Source organism: Lissotriton vulgaris, chromosome 3_2 (genome assembly GCF_964263255.1).
Source record: "Lissotriton vulgaris chromosome 3_2, aLisVul1.2, whole genome shotgun sequence".
NCBI lineage: Eukaryota > Metazoa > Chordata > Amphibia > Caudata > Salamandridae > Lissotriton > Lissotriton vulgaris.
The window spans coordinates 142,913,311-142,929,635 of NC_141690.1; positions in this window are offsets into that span (position 1 = coordinate 142,913,311).

A 16,325-nucleotide genomic window follows, 5' to 3' on the forward strand; every position below is an offset into this window, starting at 1 on the left:
CAAGAACAAATGAGGGGAGGGAGGGGTGGAGGGGGACATTTAAGCAATGAAGGGGGCAGAGTAAGCAATGACGACAGAAGAAGCACTGGGTGACACTTAAAATGAAGCAGAACAGCCTGTATAGCTAATAGCTCTATGCCTTGCCCTAAAAGTGCCCAGCTTCCTGAAGCAGCCGCATTGCATGAAAGCAGGTGCCATGCTGAAACCTGAAGCATGGCGCTCAGGCAGGTGGAAGGGGAGAGTACACGGAAAAATGTTGGGTGGAAGGGGAAAGAAGTAACAGAAGACAAGCGTAAGCAAGCACAGAAAATTAAGCCAGAGCATGAAGTAAACAAAACACAACACAACACTTAATAACAGCAGGGGCAGGTCAACAAAAAAAGAGTGTCCTCAATGTATCCTAATAACATGAAGAGTAAGAGCACATGTAACAGGGGCGGTATTCACCTGTTACAACGCATTTTTTACAACGCACTACCATTACAACGCAGGCATTACAACGCATACCATTACAACGCATGGCGCTGGGGGGCGCTCTAGGATAAGAGGTAAGTTTAATTTACTATCCAACACCTTCCCTAGGGTCCACGGGGACTGGAGTTAGAATAGTAAATTATACTTACCACTATCCAGCACCCCAAAGCGCTATGCGTTGTAGTGGTATGCGTTGTGAATACCGCGTTGTAATGGTATGCGGAGTAAAAGTATGCGTTGTAACGTCATACATCCAACAGGGGCAGTCCTCATGGGAGGATACAAAAGTCCAAAAGGAGGGACTTCTAAGTGTATTCACCAAACAAAAGTCAGCATTTACAAAGAACAGTAAGAGAAACCAAGGAAAACTGTATTTTTCTTCCTCCTTCTCCCCGTTTGAGATTTTTTCCCTGTCTTTCTCTTTTTCAATATCCAATGAGGAAAAAATAAGCTCTGGTCTCCACCACAGGCTAAAAGTAATCACTTCCAAGAAAGAAGTTTTCCTTTCTCACATGCTAATAATAATTTAGATATTTTCAATGGTGACCCCATTGCTCTTGTAAAATCAGGGCTATGTGTGTTACAATAATTATCAAATTACAAAGATTTACTATATAAAACAATTAGCAGCAAGAAATATGCAGAGATGCAGATAACTAAGTGCAATAAACAAATTACAGAGAATTTGTGCAGCAGTTGCCATTCTTGTCGCCAAACAGCAAAAACATTTAAATTAATGTATTTCATTTTTTTATCGTGGTCAGTGTAGGACACATTTAATTTGTTTGAAAGCAGAAAAATGAACATGAGTAGATACATTGCTCTTTATGTAGTGGGTGCCATGCTTTTGGTTCTTGATTTTAGTTTTACAAATCACTGCATTGTAGCCATAATAGTCTTTATTTATTGAAATTAAACGGTTAGTTTTCTCATAAATATTTTAATGAGAGTGTCTAAGTCTGGATATAGAGGGGCAGATTTACAAATGCTGGTGCATCTCTGCAAATCAGCAGGGATGCGCCAGGAAAGATGCATTGCGGCGCATCATGGCACATGGATAAACAGATGCGTGTCGCATCTTCCGGCGTAAAGTTGGCGCAGTGCTGGAGTTGTGACGCGTGCACGATGCAACTCCAGCACTGTTCCAACTTGGCCTTTCCACAACATGGTGCATCACTCCTTACGCCTGTTTAACGCAGGCGCAGTGTTTTGATGCAACATGGCCATAAAAGTGACTAAGTGAAATCTTGTAGCTTTCACTGAGTCACTTTCTTACGTGGAATTCCAGCGATGGGACGCCCACCCTGCGCCGGAACGCCCACATGAAACCTGATGCAGGTTTCATGTGGCGTAGGGCTTTATAACGTGACGCATCTACCTAGATGCGTCACATTGTAAATAAGGCGCATGGTTTATGCCGCCGCTGCATCACAAAAGTGACGCAACGGCGGCCTAAAAGTGTCGAAAGGGGCTTGTAAATCTGCGCCAGAGTTTCTGTTTAGAAGGAGCGATCAAGCACATTTAAATGTGTCATATATTAGCCTGGGAAATGCTGAAATTCAGTGTTACTTAAACTTGATTTTATCAAAGCGGGGAGAATGTGGCTTGAGAAGCCAAGATGGCACACGTTCTCTAGAAGAGCTCGGCACTGTAAGCCCTTTCCCCTGACAACTATTTCCCAACCCACCTGCCATCAATTCCTCTGCCTAACACAGTGCACTCCACTAGCTGGGGTAACATTGAGGAGCCATTAGTGGAGCATTGGGCCACTGGAGGCGCCAGCTGTGAACTGTGGCTAGGACGTCTAACAGTTACCAAAGCTGCAGGTTGGTGCTGGAGCTGATGCACGTGGTCAAAGGCAGCTTAGACACCGGGTGAGATGTCAGGATCCTAGGAATCTCTCCTATCTTCCCTCCTCACCCACCGATGGGTGCACCAGGAGGCAATGGTGCACTGCCTCTACCAGCATTTGGAGGCCCAGCAGCATTGGACATCTCACAGCAGGCCTAGTGACATTCTTTGAGAGCTCAGACTCACCCAAACCGGTGTGCGTTTGAGACCTACTTTATTGGGCATAATTGGACACTCTCCTGTGAGCATCGGACCCTCCTGGAGTGTGCAGGGCACACCACACTGGATAGCCCTAACTACATTTGGGAGCTGAAGCTTGGGCACCCTTGACCTACCCCCGTTTGTCTTGTGGGCTTGGGAGTGAGGCCTAATTTTTCTGCATCCTGTGGCCTTGGGGTGAAGATGCATGGCAGAGGGTTAGAGGGATGTGCCGACATCCACCAAGTCTCTGACTGCAGAATCACTGCACTTGACCTACTGGGCACCTAAAGGGGCAGGTACCCTGCCCACGGCTTGGGCTTTACTGCTTCACATCATCACTTGGAGGAAGACTGCAGACCGGCGGGTGCTGGGTGAGGCTCCAGAGACTTGGGAGTCCAGCGCTATCATATACGCTCTGTGGGGTTGCTCGTGCTACACTACACTTAGCTGGATCACTGTGTGTGCAAGCAGACCCTATGGACCTCTGGCACCCCTTTGGCTATGCTCCGATCTTGACCTGAGACGGGTGTAACTGAAGCCTTTGTACGGAATCCCGGCACTAGGAACAAACTGACTGATGTATGACCCCAATCTAAGATACCAAAAGGGCTGCCACAAGATCTGCTGCCTAGTCTGCTCATACTGTGGCTTCAAGTTCTATCTCCTGACAGATGCAAGCGGGCGTACCAAGCCTGAAAACTTGATTAGTCTCTCTGACCTCTGGAACCACTGTTTATCATGGACCGTTTGCGTTGTATGACCCACAGTGCACCTCCATGCTTGTCTGCCGCACGTAATCTAGCATCTGAGAAGGCTGACCCTCTCAGGTCACTCTGGAGAGCCCCCTTCCAACGACAACAAATTGGACATCATCCTGGCGGCTACAGAGAAATCTTAGGTCTCTCTGGAACGTAAGATAGATACTGTGGCAGCGGACCTCACTCTGTTATATGCTGATAATTGCAAACTGGTGGAAAAAGTCCAAATAGCAGAACAGATGCCTGCCACACTCAAACCTCAGGCTCACGCAATGGAATCACACCTACATGCACTGCATGACCGGCTTCTCATTCTGAAAGAGAGAAAGATGATGAAGGCTGCTCCTGCAGAAATAACATACAGTGGTGGGCCTCTCTGAAAACGTGGAGGTCCAGGACACAGTGACCTACCTTGAACAATGGTTGTGCAGTATTATCCCCCAGACGGCGCTCTCGCCCTTCTATTCCATTGAACAGGCACATCAGGTTCGATAAGGAGACCCTCCTGTGGGGTCTAATCCCAGACTGATGGTGGTCTTTCTGCTGGACTATCGAGCCCACGATAATCCTTAAGGAGGCCTGCAAGCTTGCAGAGCAGGTGCTAGACAATACATGCATCATGATATTCCTGGATTAAACAATGGCCATGCAGCACCAATGGAATTTATTCCTTGTGGTAAAGTGCAGGCTATATGATTTGGATGAGAGATACTCCCTCCTGTTTCCCTCATGGCTTTGCATTATGGTAGAAGGCAAAATACATGTTTTGCTAACCCCAAGGAGACATGGGACTGGATTGAAAGTTCTGGGATTGATGCATTGACACGTCTCGGTCGGGGAGGATGCTTTTAGCGGCATCGCAGGGGTGTCGTCACCGATGGCGCAACAGGGGGGAATGCCCCTTGGGGCTGTGGACCTCGCCCAACCTTGATCAGGTGGTACAGGAAAGGCGGCACACCTTGCAGGTGGCTGCATCGATACAGGATTCCATTCAGCCAATGGACATGGAGAAGACAGCCAAATCTCAAAGTAATGAAGGCTCCTCGACGACCTGGCCTTCCAGACTGCACCCTAAAATGTCACCCAGAGTAATGCCTCAAACTGGAGACAAAATCGTCTGAACCTCACCAGGGGCATGGATGTTACACCAAATGTTTATTCATTATGCTTTTAAGTCATTGTTCTCCCATGTGTTTATATCCCTGCAGTTGTCCGAACATCCTCACTCAGTATAGATGGTTAATTGCACCGTCCTCCTCACATAACAATGGTGCGTATGTTCAGAGCCCGTACCAGGTGAAATGCACTGGACTGTGCTTCACGGTGGCACTCCAATTCTATTGTACAGGGGTTAACATGTCCCTGTCTATTGCATGCTGACTCACCACCCCTTGGATAGTTAGCTACATTAGGCTCATATTGTTACTCAGTTTGGGTGGATACACGTTGTCCCTCTGCCCCAAAGGTATTCTTATTTTCTTTTCTTAGTTCTAACACTCTCTCACATTGGTCTCAGCTCTGCTGCCGAGACCTATCCAGAGCATGTCTACTAGGCAGCTGGCCTTTGAGGTGACAGGAGAACTTACACAGGACATTTCCCGCTATGACCAACACCACGTACTCATCTGGAATGTGAGGGGAATGCATAATCCCACACAAAGGTACACTGTTTGCGCTTATTCTCGCAATACACCACACATATAGCTTTATTGCAAGAATCCCACCTGATGTGAACAGCAGAGATTGCAGAGGCGCGGCACAGGCAGGCATATTCCACCAATTATTCCATTTATGCACAAGGCATTAAAGTGTGGATCAAAGCCGGCATTCCCTTCATGGCAGACACAACAATTGTTGACCCAAAGGGTCACTTTATCCTTGTTGAAGGTTGGCTAGAGGGGCACCACATAATAATTGACACCATATACGCCCCCAATTCTCACCAAATCAAGTTGTTCCTAATTAAGCTGTCTGGGGCGCTTTCTTGCTGGAGCAGGATCCCATGGCTGTTTTTGGAGGTGATTTTAACAGGTTTTTTAGGGTCTACTTGGATCGCTCCTTACTCCCTTCCATTACGTATCACCGAAACAGAGAGCGGAGTTGGAAAGCCACATTATGCCATTGGAGATTCAGGAGGCCACCTGTGAGCTTACTACTGGCAACGCACCAGGGTTAGATGGTCTCCCAACTGAATTTTATAAAGCATACACCTCCCTTTAGCCCTTCGCCTAAAGACATTTTATGAGGAGGCTCTACTGGCCACCTGCCTACCAGCCACACTCTGTGAGGCTCTGCTTATCTCCCTCTCTAAACCCGGCAGGTATCACACCGCACTGGAGTCCTACAGACCATTGTCACTCCTTAATTCAGACTACAAAATATTACCTAAGATCCTGGCCGACTGTGTGGCACTCTTGGCCCAGCACTGGTACACCCAGACCAGAACGGGTTTATCCTGGTCCCCAATACCTCTCTTTATCTGCACAGATTTTTCCAGATCCTGGAGCACACTCCCACTCCTGGCCAGGGTCAGACTGTCTAGTGCTGGATCAGGGGAAAGCCTTTGATTCATTGCAGTGGGCCTTTCTGTTTGTTGTGCTGCCGTGCTATGGACATGTTTCATTCAGTTGGCCAAACTTCTTTATACCGAGCAACTAGCTAGAGTGAAAATGTGTGCTCTCATTACTAACCCCATTCCAATCTACAGGGGCTGCCCACAGGCTCCATTGCACAGATTCCTTGCTTCTCTGTGTCAAAATATTTTTAATATTTGAATTTCAAGCTTCTTGTGGCTCATGGACATAGCAGTGTCAATTGTAGACATATCAAATGGAGAACATTTGTCATATTATAGTAAGTGCTATATAATTACAATTATATGCGCTTGTCCTGCATTGGTGAGTGAGCCTCGCTATAGGTGATGATGATATTTGTTCAAAGGCAGCTACACTATTGCTTAGAAGCAATGATCTTTTCCTTAGGTGGGCAGTGTTTCAGTATACCTGAGCTTTTTGCATAGTTCATGGCAGCCATCGAAAGGCACCTAGCTGAGTAATCATTTTCATTTTACTGATACTTCTAATTAAACGGTGAGGTCTGCTTTGCAATATCTCCTCGTAACACCTGTAGGAACAGGAGAGCAGGATTGCTAACTGTTAGAACTGGGGGTCTCTAGTTGGCAGAGGTAGGTAACACTGTCCAAATAGGGACCCTTGCTTCTAGTCAGGGTAAGGAGAAAACGCTCTGAGATAACCCCTGCTCACCCTCTAGGTAGCTTGGCACAAGCAGTCAAGGCTAATCAGAAGGCAATGTGTAAAGTATTTGTACCAACACTCACAGTAACACAGTGAAAACACCACAAACTGACTCCACAACAGTTTAGAAAAATAAAGGTATTTAATCTAAACTACACAAGACCAAAACGACAAAAATCCAACATACATAGTTCAAGAATATGGTTGCGATAAAGTTCTTTACGTTGCGATAAAATAATCCACAGTTGCGTGAAAAGTTCACAGTTGCGTCACATTTAACTCACAGTACCTTTAGATGCAACAAAGTTCCAAAAGCAGAAGCTGGTGCGGTTGAAAACAAGAGATCCTTTGCTCCTGAGACCTTGGGGAGGAGATGCGACAGCCCCGCTGCAGCAGCGGGCGTGTTGCGACGAATCCGGTCCTTATGGGGAGGAAGGCCACTTGTATGGATTCCGGTGCGTAGGTTCCGTAGGAAGTTTGTTCAGGCAAATGCACGATGCGACGATCTCGTAGGGGCTGCGACAATCCCCGGGGCGACGATGCGTGATCCAGCGGCGATCTTCTCTCTCGCAGCTCCTCGATGCGATGATCCGCAACGATGTTCGCAGCGGTGTGATGCGGTCCGCAAGCAAGCGGTGCGGCGATGTCTCCCAGCGACGACAGGGTCTGCGACGACACTCGCAGCGTTGTTAGTCTTCCCTCACCAGTCTGGTGCGTCCTGCAAATGAAGGATGCGATGGCTCTGGCAGCGGCAACTGGCGCTGCGACGATCTCGAGCTTCGTAGCGGCGGGAATTTCCTCGCACTGTCGGGGATGGGCTCCGCAGCAAGCGATGCGATAACTTTTCTGTAGCAAAGTCTTTAAATCTTGGTTTCCAGCTTCCCAGCACAGGAACAACTTCCAGATGCACCACACATGGGCCACGCACTCCAGGAAGGACAGAACTCTCTCAGTAGAGCTCAGGGGAAGCTGGGGGTGAAGTCCCTTTGTTCCTGGGACTTTGAACAGGGAGCCAGCTCTTCTCAGGCCCTTGGAGATTCCTTCAAGCAAGGGGACACAGCACAAAGCAAAGTCCTTCCCCTCTCCTTTGCAGCAAAGCAACAGCAGGGCAATCCAGCAGAGCAACAGCTGGACAATCTTCCTTCTTCAGTTTCAGCTTTCTCCTTGGCAGAGGTTCCTTCTGGATTCCAGGATGATCTAATTTTCTGTTGTCAGGGGTCACGTACTTATACCCCTAAAAGTCTTTGTTCTCTTTGTGAAAGGGGGCCCTGAGCCCGGTCTGAACCAGTTCTGGGTGTTTCTTGAGCACTTTGTTTTCCTGGCTTCTCCTTTCCTTTCAGAGTAAGGGGCAGGGTCGTCAGCCGCCCAGCAGGAGGTGGAGCCAGCATTGTGGAAGGCAGGCACAGCCCTATTCAGGCCCAGGTGCTATCTCCTCCCACCACTCAGGTTGCAAATGCAGTCATTCAGCCTAGGGCTGATTCAGCCAGCCTCCTGGGGAATCCCTAGCCCCTGTCACTCTCAAACCAGACAGTCAATACCCAAACAGGCGCACAGAAAGGTCAGACAAGAGAACAGCAACTTTCTAAAAGTGCTGTTCTCAAACAAAGGACTTAAAAACACCCTTTCCTAAAAGATGTGTTATTAAATTCTGAGTTCAGGGATACCAGACTTTTATGTCCTATCTTGTTCCTATGGGAAGATATGCTGGTAGCCACTGTAGCCAGCATCCCCCATGTTAGCCTATGGAGAAAGATAGCCTTACAATAGTGAAAATCGAAAATGGCTGTAATTCACTACTAGAGCATGCCACCTGCACCATTACATGCTCTACCTTTCACGTGCACTGCACCCTGCCCTTGGGCTTTCCACAGGGGTGACCAATGTGCACAAAAAGGGAAGGGTTAGGCCTGGTCAGTGGGGACACTGACCATGAGGACATGGCAGCTCACAGGCTGCACACAGGCATTGCAGTGGCAGGCCTGAGACACCAATTTGGGGCTACTCATGTGGGTGGCACAATCAGTGCTGCAGGCCCACTACTATTCAGAAAAGGGGGTGGTGATGGACAGAGCATCTGAATTAAGCAGAATACTACTACCCAGTCACAGATCAGGGCTTAATCCATCACCGTTTTTTGGCTCACTGCACCATCCCAGCTCAGAACCTGGCTACATGCAAATTAGTCTGAACCTGGTCCAGTGCATCATGGGGACAGGGCAGACCAAACTACCAAGCCAATTCTCTTACTGGAAAGGAAACATGCTTCCGGGGACCGGTTTCTGGCATTACAGCCGTCTTCGGCCCGGCTTGCTTGAATCCTGATGGTGCAGTGAGCAAGGGACTCACATCTGAGCATACCCTTCCACGCTTGTGGTGGACAAAACGATTCAGAAAAGGGGGTGGTGATGGACAGAGCATCTGAATTAAGCAGAATACTACTACCCAGTCAGCAGATCAGGGATTAATCCATCACCGTTTTTTAGCTCACTGCACCATCCCAGCTCAGAACCTGGCTACATGCAAATTAGTCTGTCCCTGGCCCAGTGCATCATGGGGACAGGGCAGACCAAACTACCAAGCCAATTCTTTTACTGGAAAGGAAACAAGCTTCCGGGGACCGGTTTCCGGCATTACAGCCGTCTTCGGCCCGGCTTGCTTGAATCCTGATGGTGCAGTGAGCAAGGAACTCACATCTGGTCATACCCTTCCACGCTCCCTTCGGTTCTAGGTGCCATCAATTGCACACACATGGTATTTCACTGTTGGACTTGGCCCTTCTGGCAGGTTCATCCCTGAACTTTTTGCCTTTTAGTGTTACCTAATTATAATGATTTCTGGTCTTTGCGCACTTTAGCACTGTGGCACAGTGTAAAGTGTGTGCGCTATCTGAGTGCGTGTGTGAGATTGGCCTGCCCTCCCATAGGAATGCATTGGGAATGTCTGTGTCCCTGGTAGTTCCTGATGCGTGGGGAGTGCAGGCTCGAGTTTGGCATGTGCAGACTCGTGTGATTAAATGCTGCGCGATAATGTGTGTGCAGCATGAATGTGACTAGTGTGGAAGTGCCACTTCTAGAAGTTGGCCTGTGTGTGCAGTGAATGTGCTGGCTTGTGATTGGCTGGAGCTGGCTGTTGTACCAGGCACCTGGAGTCTGGATGGGTCTGCCCCAGTGGTGAATGGGGAGATCTGCATGTTGATGGCAGGGAGGGGCTGCACCTAGGACCTGAATAGGGCTGGGCTTTCCCCACACAATGCTAGCTCCACCCCCTCTGGTGCGTCTAATGACCCTAGCCTGGCCAGTGAATAGTGAGAGGGGCTGGGCCCATCAGAGTGCTCCCAAACCAGCTGCGTCTGGTTTTGCCCCAACCCTACACCCTAAAGACAAAGGGATTTTCTGTATAAAATGAGGCTGTGACCTCATGTTCAATGTTCTTGTTTTCCTGACTAGAAAGTACCAGGGACGTCCAGATGCTGGGGCCCAGGGGAAGGCTTGCCTCCCTGGGCCCTGCCCAGCCCCTGGATGCCTGATGGACCTTGTGCTGGGACCCCTCTGCCTTGCCTGGGGGACTGGAGGACTTCCCTGGGCTGAAGAGCTGGTTGCTCCCTGTCTTTATGCCCAGGACTTTCCCTTGTTTTCCCCAGTTGCTCTGTGGAACGGGAGTTCTTTCTCCCCTAGCGCCTGGGGCGCTGCTTCACCATTTTTGCCCATTTATTTAGACCATTTAATCGGCAGGAGCCTACCCTGCATTGTGCCCAGTGCGCAGGTGCCCACCCTGCGTCTTCGAGTTATGTCTTAAAAATTCTGTGGGTGCGCACCCCGCTTATTGGCATCCTTAACCGGTGCCCACCTCGTTTTTACTCGTATTTTATATCTCGAGCGTGCCCACCCCTCGGTGCTGCCCCCGAGACACCGCCGCAGCCCTGCTCCGTGAAACCGGAAGTCAGCCACCTTTTGCCGGGATGGGGGCGGGGCCTGCGATCCAGTAGGAAGTTCCGCCCGCCACAGCCAGCCGGAAAGAGAAGCAGGCCGAGTGATTGCTGCCCGGGCCTCCCTTGGATTAGGGAGAGCCCCGGGGCCGCCAGCAAAGCGCAGAACCTGTGTTGCGGGGCTCCCATGCAGTGGAGGGAGCCCCGGCCGAGGATTCAGCCAGGAGCCACGAGGGCTCCACCTCCCAAAGTCCCGGTCCCGAGATGGGGGACCGGGTGAAGCGTGGTGCACCTCCCCCTTCCCAGGAGAAGCAGCCAGTGAGTAGAGCTGCCGGGGAAGAGGGCGGGGAAAGAGAGAGCACCAAATTGAGGCCCCACGCGCTGGAGTCCCTGGGTTTGTAAGCAGCCCTCGCTTGACAGTGGGGCTGCTCAACGATGGGGCATTTGTTTGTTTTAGGAACTTGATGGCTCCAGAGGCCCCCCCCCCGTTATTTTGAAAGCCTGCTGGCTCCAAAAGTGATGCCCATTTTTATTTACAGAGCCCACGAGGCTCCCAGGGGCATTGGCGTATTTGAGCCCCGGGAGGCTCCACCATGGGGACATGTTTCCTTTCCGGAGCCAGTGTGCTCCATGGGGGCAAATTGATTTCTATCCCCATTGCTCGCCCTTGGGGCAGAACTGTTCCTTTCAGAGCCTAGAGGGCTCCAAGGTGTGCAGTATTTGTCCTAGAGCCTAGAAGGCTCCCAGTTTGCGCAGTCTTGGTTCCTGAGGGGCTAGTGAGAGCCCCTGGTGCAATTTGCTTCCCAGCTAGTAGTGGGCAGCTGCACCGTTTAGGTTTTGCTCTTAAGGGACATGTACTTTGGACTCAGGAGTGAGTCGCACTCCTTCATCCCTACCTTGATCTTCCCCCAGCTGCGCAGCACTTAGTGCCAGCTGCAGCGTTTAGGCCCTGTTCTGTCCCTGTCCTCAGCTGCCCAGCAATTAGTGGGCAGCTGCTATGTTTAGGTGTTGGCGCTGTGGCACAACCTGGACTTTGATGTAAGTTATGTGCTAAATGTGATTTCTGCGCTAATGTGCTTTATGTGCTGTTATGCTTCATGCGCTAATGCTTTGGGTGTTAAGAAATGTACTGTGTTTAGTACGTTTTGCGCACCCTGTGCTCTGACACCTCTGAACATGTTTTTTTTGCATTATGTGTCTTACCTACACCTCTGAATGTGGTTTTATGCATCATGTGTAATGCTCCTGACCTATACCCCTAAATGTATTTTTTCCTAGTATAGTTATGCTAGCGAGTTCATGGTTCCCTGCGTGATATTTTCCTAAGGTGGTCAGGGTTGCGTAGGTGGTACTTACCTTTGACTAGTGGTTACTGGTTGTGTGCTACATTTTCTATTTGGTGCTTAAAACTATCTCCAAGGGCTTGATACTGAGCTCGCCCCCTGACCAGAGTCTCAGGACCGGTGGACTCTATTGTGCCTTCCCTGACAAATTGCTGGGACTTGTCTGTTCTCCTTGAGCCGCTGGGGCCTCGCCTGAAGTGTTCCTCGCTCACTCCCCTCTGCAGCTCGTGCCTGGCCACCCCCACCTAGAGCCGCACCGCTACTTGTGAAGCCATGCTCAGCTCCGCCTGGGCCGCCCGCTTCCTGCTCTTTGGCAGCTTGTGCCTGGCCACTCCCGACTCGAGCCCCCACCGCTCCCCCCAGGAGCCGTGCCCGCTCGGCTGGACCGCCCCGCACCCTGCCCACAACTCCCCTCTGAGCCGCACACCTTGGTCGCCCCAGTCACACGCCTGTAGCGCGCCGGCCGCCCCCGCCCGCTACGGCCTACTGAGGAGATCACTCGCATTATCCAGCGCAACCAGAACAGAAGGTACGGTCCATATCCGCCACCAGTTATTATATGTTCTATGTTCTAAAAGTGTTACCCCTACAAAGTGCTAATTCTACCAACAGCTAGTTCTAAAAGTGCTTATTCCTGACAGTGGTCCAGGTGGCCCTGTCCCATGTACATAATCCCCTGTAAATTCTGCCCTTGCCTATGGCACATTGTAAAGTGTGTGTTTACTATCTAATGTGTTTGGTATAATACAAAGGCTATTTTGACATACAACCTTGTGTGGAGTTCCTTTTGTGGGGGGCCTGGGATGTTGTTGCTGGTGGGTGCGTGCAAATGCTTTACACATCGCCTCTGAGATAAGCTTGACTGCTAGTGCCAAGCTACCAAGAGGGTGAGCAGGGGTTATCTTGGCGGGTGACTTCCCTGGCCTGACTTAGAATGGTGGTTTCTGCCTGGCTTTGGCGCAAGCCTTAGCCAACCAGAAATTCCAATTTCTAACATTGCACCTCCCCCATCTCGGGACCGGGACTTTGGGAGGTGGAGCCCTCGTGGCTCCGGGCTGAATCCTCTGCCGGGGCTCCCTCCACTGCATGGGAGCCCTGCAACACAGGTTCTGTGCTTTGCTGGCTCTCCCTAATCCATGGGAGCCCCGGGCGGCCATCACTTGGCCTGCTTCTCTTTCCGGCTGGCGGAGGCGGGTGGGACTTCCTGCTGGACCGCAGGCCCCGCCCCCGTCCCGGCCAAAGGTGTCTGAATTCCGATTTCATGAAGCAGGGCTGCGGCGGTGTCTCTGGGACAGCACCGAGGGGTGGGCACCCTCGAGATATAAAATACGAGTAAAAACGGGGTGGGCACCCGTTAAGGATGCCAATAAGCGGGGTGAGCACCCGCGGAATTTTTAAGACATAACTCGAAGACGCAGGGTGGGCACCTGCGCACTGGGCACAATGCAGGGTAGGCTCCTGCCAATAAAATGGTCTAAATAAATTAGCAAAAATGGCGAAGCAGCGCCCCAGGCGTTAGGGGAGAAAGAACTCCCGTTCCATAGAGCAACTGGGGAAAACAAGGGAAAGTCCTGGGCATAAAGACAGGGAGCAACCAGCTCCTCAGCCCAGGGAAGTCCTCCAGTCCCCCAGGCAAGGCAGAGGGGTCCCAGCACAAGGTTCATCAGTCATCCAGGGGCTGGGCAGGGCCCAGGGAGGCAAGCCTTCCCCTGGGCCCCAGCATCAGGACGCCCCTGGTAGATTCTAGTCAGGAAAACAAGAACATTAAACATGAGGTCACAGCCTCATTTTAAACAGAAAATCCCTTTGTCTCTAGGGTGTAGGTTGGGGGCAAAACCAGACGCAGCTGGTTTGGGAGCACTCTGATGGGCTCTGCCCCTCTCACTATTTACTGGCCAGGCTTGAGTCATTAGATGCACCACAGGGGGTGGAGCCAGCATTGTGTGGGGAAAGCCCAGCCCTATTCAGGTCCTAGGTGCAGCCCCTCCCTACCATCAACATGCAGATCTCCCCATTCACCACCGGGGCAGACACACCCAGACTCCAGGAGCCTGGCACACCAGCCAGCTCCAGCCAATCACAAGCCAGCACATTCACTGCACAGACAGGCCAACTTCTAGAAGTACTGGGGTGAATGTATGACATTGTTCTGCATTCTGTCCATCAATTGTTGTTTTTGCATTTGTCACTCCAAGTGGGATGGGTATGCTCAGATGTGAGTCCCATGCTCTCCACACCACTGGAGTCAAGCTATCCTGGCTGAAGACAGCTGATAGCCAGAAACCGGTCCTAGGATGCTTGATTCCTGTCCAGGATAGACATGGCTTGGCAGTTCGGGCTGGACTGTTCCCCTGAGGCACAGGGTCAAGGCTGATTTGCATATGGCCATGTCTGGGGTGGTGTGGAGTGCAAAAAAACGATGGATTTAGGCCCAGATCTCTGTACTGGGGTGAATGTATGACATTGTTCTGCATTCTGTCCATCAATTATTGTGTTTGCAACTTCTAGAAGTGGCACTTGCACACTAGTCACATTCATGCCGCACACATCATCGCGCAGCAGTTAATCACATGAGTCCGCATTTACCAAACTCGAGCCTGCACTCCCCACGCATCAGGAACTACCAGGGACACACACATTCTCCATGCATTCCTATGGGAGGGCAGGCCAATCTCACACACGCACTCTGAGAGCGCACGCACTTTACACTGCACCACAGTGCTAAAGTGCGCAAAGACCAGAAATCATTATAATTAGGTAACACTAAAAGGCAAAAAGTTTAGGGGTGAACCTGCCAGAAGGGCCAAGTCCAACATTCACCCACTCTGCCATGGAAAACACCATTTCCACAACTTACTGCTGGCCTACTATCAATGTGCGAGCTGTCTTCAATACCAGGGACTTCTTCATAGACCTGTGCACTGAAATTTCCTCAGTGCACACAAGGGCTACATTTCCAGGCAGTCACCTCTTACACACCAGGTGGTGCTGGCGATTTTGGTGACATATGGCTAATTAGTAAGTGTAAGCAATTTACACTGGCTCCGCATGTACATCTAGGGAATGGCATCACAAATATTGTCACTTGTAATGTCACCCAAGTTAATAGACATACATAAGAGCAAGAGTGTATCATGCATGTATAGATTCTAAGCTACATGATCTTAGACATAACAATGTAAATATCACAGACCTCCTTTGAAGGTAATACTAGGTGTGCCCTCTCACCACATCTCCTCATTCTTTCCGATGTCCAATAACACAGCCTCACCAGAAGTTCAACAGTGCACACATATGTATAAGAGGGTAATGCACCGTTACAACGCAACTTTTACAACGCACTACCACTACATCGCAACTTTTACAACGCAAATACCATTACAATGCATGCCATTACAACGCATGTCATTACATAGCAGATACTATTACAACGCATGCCATTACATCGTAAGTATAGGTAAGTATATAATTTTAATTTAATTTTATTTAACATTATTTTATTAATTTAATTAATATTAAAATTAAAATAAAATATTAAAATATTATTTTAAGTAATTTGGGGGTATTTTAGGTTTTAGGGCTGGGTTTGGTTTTTGGGGTACAGGGGTATTTTTAGGTTTTAGGGCTGGGTTTGGTTTTTGGGGTACAGGGGTATTTTTAGGTTTTAGGGCTGGGTTTGGTTTTTGGGGTACAGGGGTATTTTTAGGTTTTAGGGCTAGGTTTGGTTTTTGGGGTACAGGGGTATTTTTAGGTTTTAGGGCTGGGTTTGGTTTTTGGGGTACAGGGGTATTTTTAGGTTTTAGGGCTGGGTTTGGGTTTTGGGGTACAGGGGTATTTTTAGGTTTTAGGGCTGGGTTTGGGTTTTGGGGTACAGGGGTATTTTTAGGTTTTAGGGCTGGGTTTGGGTTTTGGGGTTCCATGGGTATTTTTAGGTTTTAGGGCTGGGTTTGCGTTTTGGGGTACAAGGGTATTTTTAGGTTTTAGGGCTGGGTTTGGGTTTTGGGGTACAGGGGTATTTTTAGGTTTTAGGGCTGGGTTTGGGTTTTGGGGTACAGGGGTATTTTTAGGTTTTAGGGCTGGGTTTGGGTTTTGGGGTACAGGGGTATTTTTAGGTTTTAGGGCTGGGTTTGGGTTTTGGGGTACAGGGGTATTTTTAGGTTTTAGGGCTGGGTTTGCGTTTTGGGGTACAGGGGTATTACGACTTTAAATAAATTAAATTAATTAAATTAATTTAATTATTTTTAATTAAATTAATTACAATATTTACAATTATTAAATTAATTTAATTAAATAACTTATATTAAATAAAATTAATTTCTTTTTTTATTTATTTAATTTATTACAATTAAATTATATTAAATTTAATTATATTAAGTATTATTTTAAATTTAATTAAATTACATTTATTGTAATAAATTGCATTATATTATTTACTATTTATAAATTTATTATATTTCATTAATTTAATTACTTTAAATATATTAAATTAATTACAATATTAATATTAATTAAATTACTA